The sequence below is a fragment of the Taeniopygia guttata genome, chromosome 14 (genome assembly GCF_048771995.1).
Source record: "Taeniopygia guttata chromosome 14, bTaeGut7.mat, whole genome shotgun sequence".
Lineage (NCBI taxonomy): Eukaryota > Metazoa > Chordata > Aves > Passeriformes > Estrildidae > Taeniopygia > Taeniopygia guttata.
The window spans coordinates 8157782-8170244 of NC_133039.1; the positions used below are offsets into that span (position 1 = coordinate 8157782).

The 12463-nt window shown below is 42.8% G+C and overlaps 1 long non-coding RNA gene across 4 annotated transcripts in view; it reads left to right on the forward strand.

Annotated features, from left to right (window-relative positions):
• Positions 1-3719: 3719 nt before the first annotated feature.
• LOC140685070 (uncharacterized) overlaps positions 3720-12463 on the forward strand; it is a 124046-nt gene continuing 115302 nt past the window's right edge. For all 4 annotated transcript variants that reach the window (XR_012058253.1, XR_012058254.1, XR_012058255.1 and 1 more), the window contains exon 1: positions 3720-4707. This is a non-coding gene — a long non-coding RNA (uncharacterized lncRNA). The remainder of the gene's footprint in view (positions 4708-12463) is intronic.

The following is a 12463-nucleotide window of genomic DNA, read 5'->3' on the forward strand; positions in this document are numbered from 1 at the left end:
AATCCGAATTTACACAGCGTGAGTTTGCTATTAATTCCGTTTTCTTTAGCCCAGCTTACAGCACTGAATTACTGAATTACAGGTAATAGTTCAGTGCAGCAGACAGGGGCTGTGGGGACAGAATGCAGAGTGAGCTTGTCCCCTGCAGAGTTCCTCACTGGGCAGTAACACCATCGTGTGTATCAGGTTTTAGGCTCAGCCATGTGGTTTTGTGCAGGTTTATGTTTAACAAAGGTCTGGCAGTGCATGTAAGGACTGTCCAAGCTGCTTACTGGGTAAGGTTTGACTGCACAGTGATGTTTGATTTCCCTGTCCCATCACTCAAGACTGTGGTAAAAACAAATCCTATTTCCTAACAATGATTTTCTGAAACAACTTTGTCTTTTTCCCCCTCAAGCTCAGTTTTGCACTAGAAATTACACAAGCCAGTAAATGAATTGCAGGAACAGATGGGGCTAATTACACCTGTCTGACAGAGCAAATTTTACTGAGCCTTCAAAAGGCTGTGGATCCAAATCACAGTCTGCAAAGCAACTGATGGGAAGCCTCTCTGAAAGTCAGGTGTTTGCTGGGTATGACTGGGCTCTTCCTGAAGCTGTTCAATCAGTGACAGGTGATGAGCACTGCTGGAAATTAGGCTGTGAGAATTTATATCTTAGCTGTGGGAACTCTTACAGAGAAGCCTCTGGAGCAAGTAATCCACCCTCAAACACAGCCACCACCTTCTCAATGCTCAATTTAGATGGTTTCCTTTCCACACACATTTTCACATTTTACATCAAAGGAGTATTTGAACATTCTTGTCTTTTTTTTTTTTTTTTTTTTGTACTTTTCCTCGTAGTGTTTGCCCACCTTGCCTCTGCAGCTCTGGTTGGGTGGGGTTTTTGTTGTTATTCTCTCCCAAACCAACAAACCCCTTGGGTGGGCTGTGTGTCACTTGTGCTGCTCAGCTGCAGCAGAGGGGGAAAGGTGAGGTGGGAGAAGAAATTGTGGAGGTGGCAGCAGGAGGTGGGAACCAGAGCATAGTCTGAACTCAGGGACCTGGGAATGCTGTGAGGGAGGCCAGAGCAGTCAGGCAGGGATTAGAAGAAAAGGAGTTGCAAGGAACAATTTTCATGCAGTTCCTTTCTCTCTGTGGCCACAGTGATTGTCCAGAGCGGCCCCATCAGTCTGGACACAGGAGTGAGGTGAGGGTGGGTGGCCCCTGTGACAGCAGGACTGTCCCCAGACTGGAGAGAGGTGGGGTCAGCCCGAAACCTGGCAAGAGAGGAATGGTGTGGGAAGGCAGAGGTGAACTGAAGGTGTTGAGATGATGTGTTTGTACACAGGGATCTTAGGGAACCAAGAGGAAGAGCAATGTGGGCAAATCACCAGGTAGCTGCCTATGGGACCAAACAGAACTTTTTTCCCTGCATGGCCATAACTAACCTATTTTATTGCTGTTCTGTGGTTTCCTGGCAATGGGATGCATTTCTCTTTTGCCCTGGTTTGTGTAAGCCATGCTGAAGCACTCCTGAGCATCCTCCTTAGCTGACACTGTATTGTCACACCCTTGTGTGATCTCCAGAGCTGGGAGCACTGGGCAGAAATCACTGCTGGATAAGGGCTTGCTCTGTGTGTGGCACTGGCAGCCAAAGGAGTTCAGCTGTGCCCAGGACGAGGGGCTGTGGTGTGGCTGGGGCAGAAATGCAGTGGGGGAGAAAGGGCAGGAATGTTCACAGCCTGCCCTGCAATGGGAGCTCTGATGGATCCATCCTGTGCCCAGGGCTGGCCTGGGGCCAAATCGCCCATCCTGAGACTTGCCATCTGACACAGAATTTACATTTTCTCAGCAGTTTGAAGGCATGTGCTCTAAGGACAAATGCAGTTTCACTGTAAATATGGCCCAGTCATCAAATTGGATGGGAATAGAGCACCTCCAGGATGAATTGAATTCTGCTGCTGCATTGAGATGTCAAACTCTTTGGTGAGTGTTTCAAAGCTGAACCTCTGCCGTGATTAGTACCTCAGCACACAGATGATGCACTGTGCCCTGTCTGCAGGGCTGCTGGGAGTGTCAGCCACTCTCATGGGGTGTGACTCTCCCACCTGGAATTCCTCAGCTTCCAGCTTGTTCTTGGATTACTTAGGCTCAAGCAGGACTCTGCATTTGGGTGCTGAGTTTTGAGACGGTCTCTGATGTTCAGACACACTCCTAATGTATCTCTGCCCAAAGGATGTGGTGCCCTGGCTTCCTGGAGTTGGAGCTGTTAGTATTCCCCAGCCCTGGGAACATCTGAGCACACAAGTCACGGTGGAGAACACAGGCTCTCATCCAGCTCTCCCTGTAGTCATGCCAAAATAACTAATTAGTATTTCTTTCATCCCAAAGCTTTGAAAGAAGATGCAATTAGTTTAGGAGGACTGTGACTGTGCTACCTGGTATGAGGGGAGGGATTGCATCCTGCTTGTGTTTTATCAGAGCAGGAATAGCCTACAAGAGCTGACAGGTTTGGGCAGGACAAGAAGAGCTCAGTGATGAGGAGCAGTGACAGCCAAGCAGCTCCCAGCAATCCGGCAGAGAAGCTGTGACATCCACTCTCCTTTTCTGAGGGAGAAGTAGGACAGAATGTCAGCAGCTGGCTGGATGACCAGGCTGCAGAGGGAGACACAGGGATTCCAGGTGGTGACACGCTGAAGGTGCTGCTGCAGTGACAGTGAGAGAGTGCCTGGAACTCCTGCTGCCTCAGGAGAGGAAAATCAACCTGTTTGCTGCAGAACTGCTCTGCTGCACTGGGCTAGCTCTCCTCCCTTGGAAGTACTTTGATTTTATTGACTGCACAGTGAGACCTAGCATTAGAAACACTCAGTCTACCTCTCAGCCAGCATTTTCCTAGCAGTGGAAGCAAGCATCTGTGTAACAACCAAAATCTGGCTGTGGAAACCATGACCTCATTTGAGATTATTTTATTGCACAAAGCAGATGCTGTGCCTTTCTCCATGGCAGTGCTAATTCCCCCTGAAATCCTGTCCCTCACAGCTGTATTGCCTCTGCTCAGACTGTGGGCTGCCTGTTACAGCTGGATCTGCTGTGGGCACTTGTGTGATTGTTCCCTCATTTCCAGGCCCTGGCCCAGAGGCCATCTTTGTCATCCACAGTCTCATTTGGCATGAAGATATTTTCCTCTCAATTCCCTGGTCAGACATTTACCACTGTAACTCTGGCCACAGGAAGGCAGAATTAATGTTTCCTCTTGATGTTGCATCAGGGTATCACATAGGAAGCCGAAAGGCTGGAAGGAGCCTCCAGAGACTTTCTAGCTCAAGGTGCTGCTCTGAAGAAGGATCAAGTCAGCCCACACATCTCCCATGACATACCACAGTTTAACTGCTCTCCACAGCTGCAGCGAGGCGATTTTTGCACATCCAAAGGCACTGTATCTCAATCCCTACTACCTTAAGAAAATATTTTTCTTACTCTCCAAAAAGAGCCTTTGCTGCTAATAAAGCCCTTTTTATTTCTTATCCTTTCTTTTCCTTCTTCTTCAGCCACTAGGGCGGAATATAATCTAGATTTCATCATGCTTTAATAAAGATGTTTAATGTATAGAAAGACTATCAAGCTGTCCTATTTGCTTTCTTTTTTGTAGATCAAATGAAATGAAGTCACTCATTAGTGCTGATTTTCAAGTCTTTCCCCATTTTGGAATTTCCCAAAAAGCCCAAATCTCAGAGGACTGAGAGGTGAATGGAGCATCACTTCTACTGGTTACTGGGCCCCAGACATTTAAACTAAGGCTTCTTTTTCTTTTCATTTTGGGATTGTTGAACCTATAAATATAAAAGGGAAAACCTGTAAACGTAAAACTCTCACAAACTAAAATCTGTCTGAATTCATATGAATTTTTTGACAAGCAAAATTGAGCAGCTCATCTTCCCATCCTCCAGCTCTCTTTCAGACACTGCAAGAAAATTACTTAAGGCAAGAGCTATTTTCTTAGTCAGCTGGCTTCTTTCTTGGAGCCTCCATCTGCAGGCAATGCTGTCTGCAAGCCTCATGTCGTCTTCAGCCTCGCTCTTCATTCTCAGCTCTGTCCTGGGCATAAACTGCCAAATACACTCCTTTGTTTCTTCACATAATCCATACATGCTCTTTTCAGAATGACACTTTAGAAGCAAATAACCACACCCTGGCTCTGATAAAGGCATGATTTTAACATGATAGACACCATTTTTCATTCTATGTGGTGATATTTCTTGAGCATCCTCATCTGCAGTGGAACCCGAAGAGATTTGCCAGTGTGCTGCAAACCCTCTCTACTTAGTGAGTGCACTCTGGGGGTCCAATCCTTTTGAGTGACAGTGACGGATATCCTTATCAGTAATCCTCCCACTGCATCCCCTGGCTGGCTGAATGCACCACAGAGTAGTTAGAAAATTCTTTGCTGAAGAAAGAAACAATTAGAAAGCATTTTTAGAACAGGGAATGGAATGTTTTTCACAGCTGGCAGTTCTTATTTATGACAAGTAATAATTGCCTCAGCTGAAAAAAAAAAGCTCTGAAAAGGAAAAAGAAGGTATTTTTAAAGGGAATTTGGTGCCCTTGAATTTGCAAGTTGGATTCTGCAGGTACTGGGTAGCTTCAAATGAAAGAATGCTGAGGGGGAAGGAGTGGGTCTGCAAGCAGGTACTGCCTCCCAGAGTGGTGCCAGACCTACAGACAGACAGGTGCAGCCATATCCTCACCAGATGAGGATGGGAATAATTGGATTTGTTTGTGTTTATGTTGGGTTTATTGTTGTAGTGTGGAGGGTTTTTTTGCGTTTTTTTTTTTTTTTTGTGTTTTTTTGTGAGGCAGGGATGAGGCTTCTCTAGAACATCAAGGCATGAAAGAGCACCTGCTGTACAGTAGTGTATAGATCCCTAGGCTGCAGAGGATATAATTACAGAAACTGCCTCTGAAATTGAAAGAACTAGACACTAACGTGATGCACTTGCTTCCAAGCCTGTGTTTTCTGTTAAAGGAATTTATGAGGTGTATTTGCAGCTAATGGATACAATCTTAGTCACTCACGTGTAAATATATGTTGGAATTCAAAAGATGTGAGCTCCTGTGGCTTCACTGAGATTTTTTTCCCAGCATCACTCTTTTAAACTACAATTTTTCTTAAGAAATTATAAGACTTAAAATATATCTGTAATGCTGTAAGATTATAAATATCACGGCCTTTGAATCTGGACTCAGCAGAACAACTGTTTCTGTGTATTGTTTCTCAGTTGGGTGGGTTCTGTGAGTACTGTTTAAAATATAACACATTTTAAAGTTTCCTGGCAAATATTCTTATCAAAAAATTTCCCAACGAATCACCTGACAACACTTACAGCCAACAATTATCAAACAGGGAGATTGCTTTTCAGGGTGGAGATGAACTTTCTTCAGTGCCTTTGTTGAGCTTCTCTTGGTGAGAAGAAAAAAATCTACCAAGGCATGCTGTCCTTAGTATCCCTGACTTGTAAAGATATTTTCCTTTCTGCTAAAGACTATTTTTGTGCAGAGAACGTTGCATAGCCTATTTTAAATGGAAATCGTATTTTTTATATTTCTTTGCTGGGGTTGCACATAACCTTGGCTGAGAAGAAAGGTTCTTCAGCTCCTTGGCAAGGAAGACAGAAAGGACCTGCCAGGACAATCCTGCAAATGCAGAATGCTCAGGGAGTGCCTCTGCTCTGTGCCTGTGTTTCCAGACATCACAGTCTGACTTTCTTTCCAGTCTCTACTGTCTCTTCCCATGGAAGAAAAGGAAAAGATCTGTGTTTCTTGACTTGGCTGTGACATCTGGGTTGATAACATCTGAGAAGTGGCTGGCAAAGTGTGAGCATCCAGTGGGGCTGGTCTCTTATTTAGACTGAATTATTCTCTGCAGAGATCCTGCATCCTATTCTGTCATGTGACATTCTGGGCAGCATTTCAAGACAAATAAATAAATAGAAACAGTAATAATTCCCTTGCACTTTTCAATCTCAGCTGCAGGATTTTGGGAACCCTCAGAACACATTTCTTCTTGGTCTTCACTTTTGAAAGTGCCTAGAACAGAGAGGAGAAAAACAAGTATTTGGCTCTAATAAAAAAATGGACAGTTAATCTTTCCATTAGATCTCACACAGACAAAGCCCAAAGCACCTCAATTTCACATCAGTATTAACAAACCCATAACAGCTAGTAGTTTCCTGGAATCTAAGACCCTTTGGGCTCTTTAGAAAGAAGTCAGCAGGATTTTCCACATGCTGCAACTAATGTGTTTTATGTGCCTTCTTGGGCTGAGGAGTCTCATCATTGTTTTGTGCTGACACCTTGGAGATTTTCTGGATCTCCGTGTTCCATTGTACAACTGACTACTTCTGAAAAAGCCATTTCATTGACAGCCTAAAAGGGCTATTCTCGGAAGAGAAATAAGTAACATATTTGTTGTACAGCCCTCTGTCTGCAGGGTCACACCTGACTTTAGGTTTCAGGGCTATCAGGACACATTTTCATCTGACATTTTGTGCAGGAGTCAAAGCAGAGCTGTGCCTGCTCACATTCAGCCTTTGTAGTGAGCATAAGAAATCACTTTAAATCCCATGCTGCTGCAGCTGCAGAAGGGGATCAAAACTGGCCAGGAATAATGCTCTGCTGCTTTTTGACTTAGGCTGCACAGGTCTGGGGACTGGAGTCTCCGACAAAAGAAACCCCCCACCGACTCTCTCCCTAGAGCTGGATTTTCAGAGGCAAGAGAATCCCAAAAGAGACAAAACACACTGGTGGAGGGAAGGAAAGATAAATGTAAGGGCCCAAAGTGTCTGAAACATTAATGTTTTTCTTTTTCTTTTTTTTTTTCCATGAGAGAAATTTCTGTTAGAAAGGGCCCATAAAATAATGAAAGGTTCTCCAGTGTACTAGCGTGTGATTTATTATGCCCAAGTGTGCTTTGTGTCTCCCTAAATGCAGCCAGGCAATTGCTTCTGCTATTAGGTTACAAAGGTTTGAGCATGAAAAAGAGAAGTCTGAGATGGATTTGGAACCTGGAAAGCAAAAATTGACTCTGAAGGGGGTTGTGTGTTTTTGCTGGGAAGGCTGGCATGGGTGGAGAGAGGGCAGGACTGCCTGGCAGCAGAGGTGCAGCTCCTGCCCCTCCAGAGGTGACTCCACTCAGGCTTTGCTGCTCGCTGAGACCTGGCCTGGGGTTGCAGGGATGTTACAAAAGGAAGATAACAACCAGCTATGGTAAGAATTGCCTTGCTGGAGGAGAAACTGTGAAACAGTTTTAATTATATCTCAGGAACCAGATATTACGTGTAGATATTATACGATGGGTTTACCTACTGCACTGGAATTTTCCTATATTGCTTAATAAATACTATTTTTCAACATGGGTCGTTGTTTGGGAGTGGGGAAAGTAAGTCACTGAACATTGCAAAGAGTTTTTTACAACTTCACAGGTTTCTGGATAGAGACCTGAGCCAATGGTTTGCTTTCTACCTTTATAAACACAACCTTTTGGCAGTCAGTCAGGTCTTGGCAGGACACTTGCAGTTACTTATCAGAAAAGTTTTCATGTAAGCATGTCAAATTTAACTACACTTCTTTTTTCTTTTCTTTTTTTTTCTTTTTTTTTTTTAATTGGGCCTTGAGTTTGAATTCTCTCCAAATAAGATTTTTTTAACCTCTGGTTACCTAAGTCTCCTGGATAATTATTTCATTACTAGTTGAATTTAGTTTCTCATGTAGGACACACACAGTTGGTTTGAACTTGATCTAAATATCTGCTATGTTTTTTTCTTGCTATATTTTTTTGTTAGAACTTGTATCTGCCACAATAGGATTTTGTGTCCTTTTCAGAACCAGTACTAACAATCAATCAAGGATCACAAAATCATCAATGCACAAATGATGATGCAGGCTGACACTTGGCTCTTTTTGGTAAAAGGAGCATCTCCTTGGGAAGGTGATGCTGAGCTTGGGGCTCTTTTTTGCCTCTCTGTTTGTTCTGTTTCAAGGGGAGGAGTGTGCCCATGTGCTGGATCTGGTCCTCTTTCCGGGGGTCATTGCTGCTTTTGGGGGAGAATTGAAATGGTTGGAGTAAGGGTGTCTGTGTCACCTGCCTTATGCCTGTCTGCAGAATCTACCTGTAGCTGTCCCAAGGGAGAAAGTGTTGACAAATGCCAGAACACATAAAACCTGAAATATATTTGCTATTGTTTTCTGCTGCCCTGGGTATAGGTCTGCTCCTGGAATATGTATCAAGAGCAATCCCTCTGTTTACAGTTTAAACATGAGCTATGGATTACTTACTCCAACTGCCAGTTTCCTGGGAGAAATATTTGCAACGGCCATCTATTATCTTGGCTGCAAAGAAAGTAAACTCTTAACTGAATATGAAATTAAGCGATTCTTTTCTAGCAATTGGAGTTTGGGTTTGGTGATAATAAGTGTGGGTTTGTGATTTAATAGGTCATTACCTACTTTGCCCATAATCACAAAGTAATAAATAACTATTGGCAAGATAGATAATAGCTGGGTCCGAGAGGCATGAAAAAGATAAAGCAATAGGCACAAAAATGTAATTTATATTCATAGAAAATGGGTCCTAGCCAAGAAAGGCGATCTAAATTGATAGGAGAGCAGATTTTTATTAGATGTCTCTGATTTGGGGAATGGCTGAACACCTACTTTAACAAGAGGTAGTTGTCTTTCTGGTTTATAAAATGTATTTTGGACATGTTACATGGGAGTTTCCCTTTCTGAAGAGGTAATTCCATATCTCATGGGCCCAGACTCATGGTCCTGTGGACCTAGACCTCTCCCTGGAAAACCACTCCAGGTTTTTGGTCTCAATTAACCAAAAGTTGTCAATGCTTCACTGTTCATTTGCTGCCCCATTCAACATCTGTTGCAGCTGCTTTGAGTTGTTCTGACTTCTGGGGCACAAGCTGCAGTTCCTCATGCCTTCCTTCTTGTGATACCTTACTCAGTTCATGTCAAACAAGTAGTGGCATTATTTATAACTTTATGTTTTCCCAGCCATTCTTGTTCCCTTCTGTGCGGTGTAATAGTCATATTGTTGCACCATATCATATTACATCAGTTATGTCATAAACTCATCATGTTTTTTATTACCTCTGGATATGCTGTGCAGAGCTCCAGGCTTGCTTTGTAGTGTGCAAGAAATTACACGAGAAACTGAAATCCAAATGTGGCAACAAACTTCCCCAGGGCTGGACAGGGAGGATGGTGTGGCCATGGTGCTCATCACCAACTCTTGAGCTCACCATTTTTTCCTTCTCTGCCTCCCTCTCCACTTAACTGGTGCCAGAAAATGAAGATGCAGGCAATGTGTAGATGCCTTTGATGTGGTCTGGTTTGGAACATGTGAAAATGCAGTTGTGCCGTGCTGACATCTAGGTCAGCTGGTGGCTTTGTTCAAAATTTTTGGATTAATCAAGAGGAAGTACCCATCTTCTTCCTTCTCAGAGAGGTTCAAAGAGAATATGTCTTTGCATATTTTAAGGAGGTGAGGAGATGGGGGCAGGAATGAGATGCCTGAAAAAGTGCCAGTGGATGTTTGTTCACTCTGGAACAGGGAGAAACAAAAAAACCCTCTTCCATATTTCTCACCAGCCTCCCCCGTTTCCAATACGTTCGCTTTATATCAGTGAACTTTAAGAACAAAATGTGCTCAGGGAAAAGAAATTAAAATTGCAAAGCAGTTTCCTTTTCTATCAACAGAACTGACAGAAAAAATGACAAAATGCTTGTGGGAATGATTAGAGAGAGTGAATGCTCTCATTCACGTCGCGTCGGATATTGCTAATTTATATGTATTTGTTTTCCAACCAATCTGGCAAATTTCAGGAAAGAATCTGCCAGGAATCAATGGGGAAAATGGGCCTCTATTCTTCTGGAAATTAATAATAAGTGTTGGCTGTGTTTTATTTGGATTTTAATGATCTCTGTAATGAGTGATGGATACCAGGAAGGGACACAGTCAGTAAGGAGAGGGGGAGGCTCACGGCAGGGCTCTGGAGATCTGGGACCTTTTGCTGTTTCTGCTGTTGGCCTGCTGGGTGTCCTTGATCACTCAGTGCACCCTCCCCCAGTGCTCCATTTTTTTCTACAGGAAAACGAGGAGTGTTGCAGCTTCCAAATATATTCCATGAGGGAGGAAGGCCCCAGGCTTTCCATACCTATTAAACGTGCCCTTGACTATTGACTTTTTGGGGTTCCCTACATCCCTTCCTCTCCTTCCTTCTTTCTCCTTTTCTGTCTTTCAAGAAATCTATTGAATCACTGAGTGATAGAGCAGTTAATAAATATAAAATTTAAATTTTATATAAAAGATTTATATAAAGATTTCTTCACTTGCTAGGACAAGACTCTCCTCACTCATCTTTTGGCCACTCCAATTTTCAATGTGTCACTAGTCTGCAAATACAAGATTTTCACCTTCAACTTTTTCCGTTCATTTAAACCCCATTATTTGGTAACATTTCCATCGATCACTATAAACGTCCTCTAATTTCTTCAGCTGTAATTTTGTTGCTTTTTCTGTAACAAGTAGGGAGCTATTTAAGGTTCCAGTGACTCTGATGATTTAAATGACATAAAGTTGAAATAAAATTCTCCTCAAAAGCCTAAGGAGTAAAAAAATTAATCTGGCATGTTCACCTGACTTTTCAGAACCATCCAGGGGCCCAAATCCTCTTGATTTCCATGTCTTTGGAGATTTGCCTTTAATGCTTCAATATTCTAGAAAGGTGCTGATTTAATTTAATTATAATTCAGCCTGGTTATACAGATTAGTTTTTCAGTCTCTCCTGGAAAACTAGCACCTACAACTCCTTAATCACTTTTGTTACTGATTTTATCTCCATTACATCCCAACCTGAATTTTTTGGCAAGGTTTTGCCTTCTAGGTTTTTCAGCCTGATTGTCAGGAACATGTTATGGCCAAGAATAGACTGGAAAATATGGTTCTTGCTAGTCTGTTTCTACAGAGAGGAAATTAAATTCCGTGCAAAGAAGCACTTGCTCTATAGTAGAACTTAGTTAATGTCATGAAAAAGGGAGGAAAAAAAAGGTGCCTGTGAGGGTTAACAGTGAGGAGGTTAATGAGAACCAATATGGGAACTCAAGAGAAACACCAGGCTGATGGTTTATCATCCCAGCAAATACTTAGGCTATTTTCCTGTCTGAATCCACTGATTTGATCTGAGGAATGAGCTGTCTCTACTCTGTGCAGCTCTCTTTTGCAGAGATGCTTTGACAATGCATCTCTTTGGGTGGTTCAGATTGCATTCAGTTCCCTGCAGGGTCAGTCTTTGCTTCCACAGGGGAGATCCGCCTTCTTGCCTGGCCAGACTCAGTCTCACAGAGCACAAATGTCCTGTGGGGGCCCTTGTCCTGGGAGCCTGGATAACCCATCTTTTTCCTTCTTTGGCAGTGAGAAATCTCTCAGGTAGCCCAGAGAAGGGCCCAGGTATCCTGCAAGGAACGCAGACACCAGCACAGTTGAGAAGGAACCCTTTCCTCACCAGAAATTTCATCTTTCCAAGGGACTTAAACTGGAAAGAAATGTTTGATCAAATGGTGGAACTCCTCCATCTCCCCAAACCACTCTATGATGAGTGCTAGGTTTTCTTTTTCTCCCCCCTGCGGGGTTTTTTCAGAGCTGGACATGTCTGGTATGATCATGTCATACTCTGGAGGTGGAAAGAACATCAGCTCAGCATTTTCAAAGGAAGCAGAAGCAGAACTAACCCAACTTATCCAAAAGCTTGTGTATAGAAAAGGGTTGGGGAGGAAATCTTGATCTTGGAGGGCTGATGGATTAATTTACTGGACCTGTTTGAAGCCTTTCTGTTTGGCCTGGCTCTTCTGTGCCTTGGTGTAACACAGGAGTTACCAGCCAGACAAAGCCATGTAAAAAGCAAAAAGGAAAGGACACTAAGGGACATGATCTGTGAATTTTACCAATGTTGTTCTGGAAGAAAAAGTGTTGTAAAGAGAACACAAGCAATTAGGGCATATGCTGAGTTTGTTTATCTTCAGAAGCATGTGGTAGGTGTGCCAATGCACTGGTGTTCAGCAATTAACAATAAAGGCAGACAGCAATTAACCACATGTCTGCTGTGAGTGGTAATGCAAGTTATTTGTATTTAACCTTCATGATTCATGAACCACTTTCATTCTGGAAACTAAAGAGAAAAGGAAGGAACCTCTTAGAGGCTGATGTCACCATGTGAAAAATGATCAGACTTCAGAAGTCAGTAATGAAAAAACTTATATACATAAATAAAAATAAATAGATTTTTTCCCATTAGTGGCAAATGAAATATAATCATTTATCATACATATACATATATGCATACATATCTATTTACATATTTTTTTATTTTAATAGTGGAGTTATATTTCTGGGAATTTCAAGCTTCACTTGTTTTTAGG